Here is a 7,222-nt window from a genome sequence, read left to right as displayed (position 1 = left end):
TATAAAGCTACAAAACTCATTGCTTTTTCTAGTAAATACAATGAAGAATATGAAAATTCTTGATGAACAGAGAATTTCTATGAGCATAATGTGTTTTTAAACCATCAAGGAAAACACTTTGATCTGTGTATCAGAGTACAAAGGCAAGACTACAAAAGCACACTTAATAGTATATATTATGTGACCTGCTTGAACTGCTTTTTGATATTATGTTAATATGCTAATTTATATTCCAGAGGAGCAATCTGTTTGCTTCAGCATCTTCTCTCAAATTTACATTTAAATTTAACCGTCTCATATAATTTCTAAAATATATTCTGTTAAAACAAGAATATGCAAATAAAACGATACACCTTAATTTAATTTGTAGTATCCTTTATGCAGAGGGTACAACAAGAACTGTTGCAGCTATATTTTGTAACAGTGAATTATTTTTTAGTAGCCATTCCTTGGATCAGGAATGAGTAAAGCAAAAGATACAGTTACAGAACTGAGAGAATGCAACACAGTGTGTGTAATATTTAGAAAAGTGAAGTAAAGTGTAAATATAGGGAGATCTTGGAATGAGAAGTGGAAAAGACCGAAAATACAGGGGAAGATATAGAATACACATTATTGGGAAGGATGTGAAGGGGAGATAATGAGGGGGGGACGAGTAACCGGTTACGGTTGTAAGAGCGAGGGCAGTAAATTGATTGACAGTATTACTCTGAAAACTGTAACAGCCGTGTTAGTCTGTATTCGCAAAAAGAAAAGGCGTACTTGTGGCACCTTAGAGACTAACCAATTTATTTGAGCATAAGCTTTCGTGAGCTACAGCTCACTTCATCGGATGCATACTGTGGAAACTGCAGAAGACATTATATACACAGAGACCATGAAACAATACCTCCTCCCACCCCACTCTCCTGCTGGTAATAGCTTATCTAAAGTGATCACTCTCCTTACAATGTGAACGATAATCAAGTTGGGCCATTTCCAGCACAAATCCAGGTTTTCTCACCCTCCGCCCCACCACACACAAACTCACTCTCCTGCTGGTAATAGCCCATCCAAAGTGACCACTCTCTTTACAATGTGTATGAAAATCAAGGTGGGCCATTTCCAGCACAAATCCAGGTTTTCTCACACCCCCCCTCCCCCCCCAAAACACACACACACAAACTCATTCTCCTGCTGGTAACAGCCCATCCAAAGCGACCACTCTCCCCACAATGTGCATGATAATCAAGGTGGGTCATTTCCAGCACCAATCCAGGTCTTCTAACCCCGCCCCCCCCCCCCCAACACACACACACACAAACTGACTCTCCTGCTGGTAATAGCTCATCCAAACTGACCACTCTCCTTACAATGTGTATGATAATCAAGGTGGGCCATTTCCAGCATAAATCCAAGTTTAACCAGAACGTCGGGGGGAGGAGGGGGAAACAAGGGGAAATAGGCTACCTTGCATAATGACTTAGCCACTCCCAGTCTCTATTTAAGCCTAAATTAATAGTATCCAATTTGCAAATGAATTCCAGTTCAGCAGTTTCTCGCTGGAGTCTGGATTTGAAGTTTTTTTGTTGTAAGATAGCGACCTTCATGTGTAATTGCGTGACCAGAGAGATTTGAAGTGTTCTCCGACTGGTTTATGAATGTTACAATTCTTGACATCTGATTTGTGTCCATTTATTCTTTTACGTAGAGACTGTCCAGTTTGACCAATGTACATGGCAGGGGGGCATTGCTGGCACATGATGGCATATATCACATTGGTGGATGTGCAGGTGAACGAGCCTCTGATAGTGTGGCTGATGTTATTAGGCCCTGTGATGGTGTCCCCTGAATAGATATGTGGGCACAGTTGACAACGGGCTTTGTTGCAAGGATAGGTTCCTGGGTTAGTGGTTCTGTTGTGTGGTATGTGGTTGTTGGTGAGTATTTGCTTCAGGTTGGGGGGCTGTCTGTAGGCAAGGACTGGCCTGTCTCCCAAGATTTGTGAGAGTGTTGGGTCATCCTTCAGGATAGGTTGTAGATCCTTAATAATGCGTTGGAGGGGTTTTAGTTGGGGGCTGAAGGTGACGGCTAGTGGTGTTCTGTTATTTTCTTTGTTAGGCCTGTCCTGTAGTAGTTTGCACAGTGGACAATACACAACTGACTTAGTCCTTTAAATTGCAGAGTAGGGCAGGGCACGTATTTTCACTCTGGTGGATAGATTTAATCACTGGGCTAATCATCAGCTATTTTTCATGTTTCTCCACAATACCACTGCACTAATAGATAAGTAGTATTCTCATAAGGCCATTGTGAGGTAGGGAAATAGCATTATCCCTCTTTCAAAGATGTTAACTGACTTGCCTACGCTTCTACAGTAAGTCAGTAAAAAAAAATCAGAACCACAGTATCCTGATTCCATACCCCAGCAGCATATCTCTGTTTGTAGCAGCTCAAATTTCATTTTACCCTCCCCACCACTCCCAAAATTAGGTAGGAATTTCCCTGACAGACATTCAATTTTTCAATCTTAATACTGATGTATAAAAGTGAACTGATTGTGAATGTGTTAATTTGCATATAGCTAATTCACTAAAACAGGCTATACGTTTTTAAATTAGCAAGTCAAACGTAAAAGTGAGACACTTTGTGTAAGAAGGCTTGACTCCTTTGTTTTATGGAGTGAACAGATTAGTGTTGAGGGAAGGAGCATGACCATTCGATTATCACTACTATCCTATAAATAATTAAACACATACCTATAAACATTTAAGTTTGGATTTCTCCTGATGCATCAAGTTGTTTGGATTTAAAGGCTTAAAGCTTCAGCTTCACTGGTTGCAATGAGGAGCAGAAGCTGTTCTTTAAATTAAAACTGCATTGATCAGATCTCTCTCTCTCTCTAATACCTAGCACAGTGGGGCACTGATCCTTGACTCCAGGTGATATCTTTATACTTAATTGTTGAAAAATTCTCTAACATGTTTTAGAAATACCTATGAAGTATATAACACCCGGCTTTGTCTACATGTGAAAATTATACCAGTTTAACTTAAGGTCTCTTTGAAACGTTCAAATGGCTGTGTGGACACTTATTTCAGTTTAGCTTAAATTGGCTGGGAATAGGTTTAAGCAAAACTGCAAAAAGCCAAAGTAAATATCCACCCAGGGGTCTACAGTGGTTTAACTAAGGCCATCTCTACACTACAAAATTGTCAACCTAACTTACATCGGCATACAGCTGCCTCAGTAATTATACCACTTGTGTGTGTCTACACGAGGGGTCGGCAACCTTTCAAAAGTGGTGTGTCAAGTCTTCATTTATTCATTCTAATTTAAGGTTTCACATGCCAGTAATACTTTTTAATGTTTTTTTAGAAGGTCTCTTTCTATAAGTCTTTAATATATAACTAAACTATTGTTGTATGTAAAGTAAATAAGGTTTTTAAAATATTTAAGAAGCTTCATTTAAAATTAAATTAAAATGCAGAGCCCCCGGACCAGTGGCCAGGACCTGGGCAGTGTGAGTGCCACTGAAAATCGCTTGCCATAGGTTGCCTACCCCTGGTCTACACTTTGCTCCTTGGGATGATGGTGTGCATCCTTACCAGGAGCACTTGTATCGATTTTACTGTCAGTGTGGGGCATTGTGGGATGGTTCATGAAATCCAGTAACAGTCAACATAAGCAACGCAGTGTCTACAGTGATGCTGTCGACCTCATTACATCAACCTTGACTCTACGCTGCTGACGGAGGTGGAGATAAGTCGGCATAGCAGGGCAGTTACATCGGCGGAAGAGAAATGTAAGTGTAGACACCTCCATAGTTAGGTGGAAGTAAGTTGCCTTGTATCGACCTAACTCTGTAGGGTAGACCAAATTTAAAACAGATCTAAGTTAAACTGGTGCAACTTGTGTGTGTAGACAAGGTCTCTGTATTTCACAGGTAAGCAGCTTTACCTAATTAGCATGGCCTCTATCACCATAGTACCTGATGATTTCCCATGTGTTTATGCTCACAACAGTTCTGTGGTGACATAATATCCCCAGTTTTAAAAATGGGAGCTGAACCCAGAACTCCTGTATTAGCCACAAGACCCTTTTTCCCTCTAATATTTTCAGAACTGAATGTTGTCAGTGAGCAATGTTTCACTCTTCCTTCATACAAAGGAAGTTGTCTTATTCAAATCTAGTTTTTAATACTGGAAGGCAGTCTCACAGAGTGTGTGTTATCCTAAATTTTTCTTTTCATTAGCTTAAAACTATTATTCCTAGTTTTATCTCCTTTTGCTTTCCTAAACAATTCCTCTCTCTCTGTACTGAAGTCAACGGAAGTTTTGCCATCGACTTCAGTGGGACCAGGATTTCACCCTTAGTTCATAATCTTTTCTCAGCTGTCACATCCTCCAGCCCCATAATCAGAAAACAATAGCAAGTGGTCTCTCTCCATTTTGTCTACATATTTCTATTGGTTAGATGCCCAGAGTTGAATTCATTGCCTTTAACAGTGATCTTGTGAAAGCCCTGGAGAGATATCTCCTGCTCTTGAGTCTTCTGTGAATTTAGCTTAAAAATAAGAGTGCTGGCCACCTGCAGGTTCACCTTTCTGGAAGCTGAAAGCAAACTGTCCCATACCCACCTGCACTGCCCCCAGTTCAACCCTGCCTCTTCTGCAGTGTAGCCAGGCAACCAATACTGAAACTAAGTACATGGGTTCAGTGTAAAATAGTATTAAAAGAAATAAAGGGGCCACTCTACTGGTTGTACTTTAATATTTAATGAAATGAAATTTTCCTTTAAAAAATGGCCACTGAATTTTCATTCTGCCATACCTGAGAGCTTCAGGAACCAGAATACATTGCCACAGAATTTGGGATCAGCTTGCCCTGGAAGACAACAGGCCCTTTTAGGGGACATCTTTACCAACTGATTGGAATGCACGTTTTCCATATTGAGGGAACCTAGTTAGTTTTACTTAAAAATCCTAGATTTATTGCACCCATTATGTGTCTATATGCTGAACTTACATATTCCACTATTTCATGTTGCAGTTTCATGACTAATCAGAAGAGTAATTCCAGGGGCGAGTGTACATATATATTAAAAGACAAGGACTGCAGCTCATTGGATTGTGTAGATGCATAGATCTCCTCCCTGGTTAATGAATCGTTAATGAAAAATACATCTTATAGTGGAACAGCTGCTCATTCAGATCAGGCATCTGTTTCTACAAGGATGTTACTCTAAGTTTCAAAGATTAAACTGATTGGAAATCTACAGTTTCCTTTACAGCTTCCCCTGTTATCAATCTTGTGAGCAGTTAATAGACCTCAGCCATCAGACTCTCAAGGCTTGTCTCATAAGAATGACTGATAGGTTGTGAACTAATATTGTATTCCTTGAGAAATTGCTACCTCTCTTCAAGAACCTTGACAAAAAAATTGGACTTTTTAAGAGTTAAAGGGGTGATCAAAACTGGAAGAAATTCTTTTGACATTTTCCAGAACAAGTCCATAGAGGAATTTTCCAGTGCCTAGATAGTACTCATAATTGTGAAAGAATTTGTCATGATATAATCACCTCTCTTATGAATGCTGTAAAATGGTGCAGTCCTAGACAGGCAAAAAAAAATCCCTCACTTTCAAATCTTTCAGGGTGAAATGTCAAAGGTAGACTGAAGATTTACTGACACAAAATAGCAAGGGTTTTTTGGGAGCTGGATGCAGGCTAGGACAGGTTTTTATCTATACTTGCTTCACCATGAATAGAAAAGCACTTCGTAAAACCCTGTTTCTTGCATAAATTGATGGCTTAATTTCATAATGAACAGTGAAATTCTAATGGCTGAATTCACACTAGAGTACATTAAGGCCCTGATGCTGCAGTGCTTCATGCAGTGTGCAAAAGGGAGATGTTCATCCGGCTATAAGCTAAGTATTAAGCATAGCTCTACACATCAGAGTAAGCATCAGGCCGCTTTGTTCTTCATGAAGGATGTTCTGGAGTCGATATGAACCATGTTGAAGGTTGATCTAGTTCCCAAAGGCAGATTTTCAAAATAAAAAATCATATAATTGTCATAGCCTTGTTAGTACTCCCTTCAGAAATCACAAATTGATTGAATGGCTTGGAGGTGATTTTCAGTCACTGCTGTACCTGGTCCTCCCACATCAGGATTTGAGGCACTTTGACTAGGTAAACCAAGAGTACTCTCTATCATTTCTTGTGTTTTTACCTGTTCCAGTCCTATCAATCCAAACTCTCAAACCAGCATTACAGTCACTCTAAAATATTTCTTCTTTCCAAAGCTACAAGTGTTTCAAATTTTGTTAGTGGTTTCAGTCACATCCATATCACAGGTCTCGGTGATGTTAAGAGAAATGTCTACATTTCTTTCCTATGTGAAACAGGTCCTTTAGAATCTCCCCAACCTTAATGTGGAATTGTGAAAAGATGAGGTAGGTTGGCCTTCTAATTTAGACACTGGGCAGAGATGTAAATTATCTAGGTTCAGTTCCCTGGTTTTGCCAGGGTTCTGTTTTTTGTTTTTGAGGGGGAGGGAGGGGCAAGCAATTTAGTCTGTCTGCCTCACTTTACCATCGCTAAAATTGGGGATGAGATTATCTTTATATATTTTTGTCTATTTATACTAAGTTATTTATAGTAGGGACTATCTTACTGTGTGTGTTCAGTGACTAGAGCATATCTTAATTAAGAACATAAGAATGGCCACACTGGGTCAGACCGATGGTCTATCTACCCCACTATCCTGTCTTCTGACAGTGACCAATGCCACATACTTCAGAGGGAATAAACAGAACAGGACATTTATCGACTGATCCATCCCCTGTCATCCAGGGTCAGCTTCTGGCAGAGGTTTAGGGACACACAGCATAGGGTTGCATCCCTGATCATCTTGGCTAGTAGACATGGATGGAGCTATCCTCCCTGAACTTATCTAGTTCTTTTTTAAACCTACCCTCTTCTCCCATGACTACTTAGCGTGCTTAAGGACCTTTGGTGAGGGACCTTGTCAAAGGCTTTCTGAAAGTCGAAGTAGGCTATTTGATTGGATCTCCCTTGTCCACCTGCTTGTTCCTACCCTCAAAGAATTCTAACAGATTGGTGAGGCATGATTTCTCTTTACAAAAGCCCCAATATATTGTGTTTGATAATTCCATTCTTTTCTGTAATTTCAGACAATTTGCCTGATTCTGAAGTTATATTTACTGACCTGAAGTTG

Source organism: Lepidochelys olivacea (genome assembly GCF_965140295.1).
Source record: "Lepidochelys olivacea isolate rLepOli2 genome assembly, chromosome: 11".
Taxonomy (NCBI): Eukaryota; Metazoa; Chordata; order Testudines; family Cheloniidae; genus Lepidochelys; species Lepidochelys olivacea.
The sequence above is the reverse complement of the archived record's forward strand: the minus strand, read 5'-3'. Positions refer to the sequence as shown.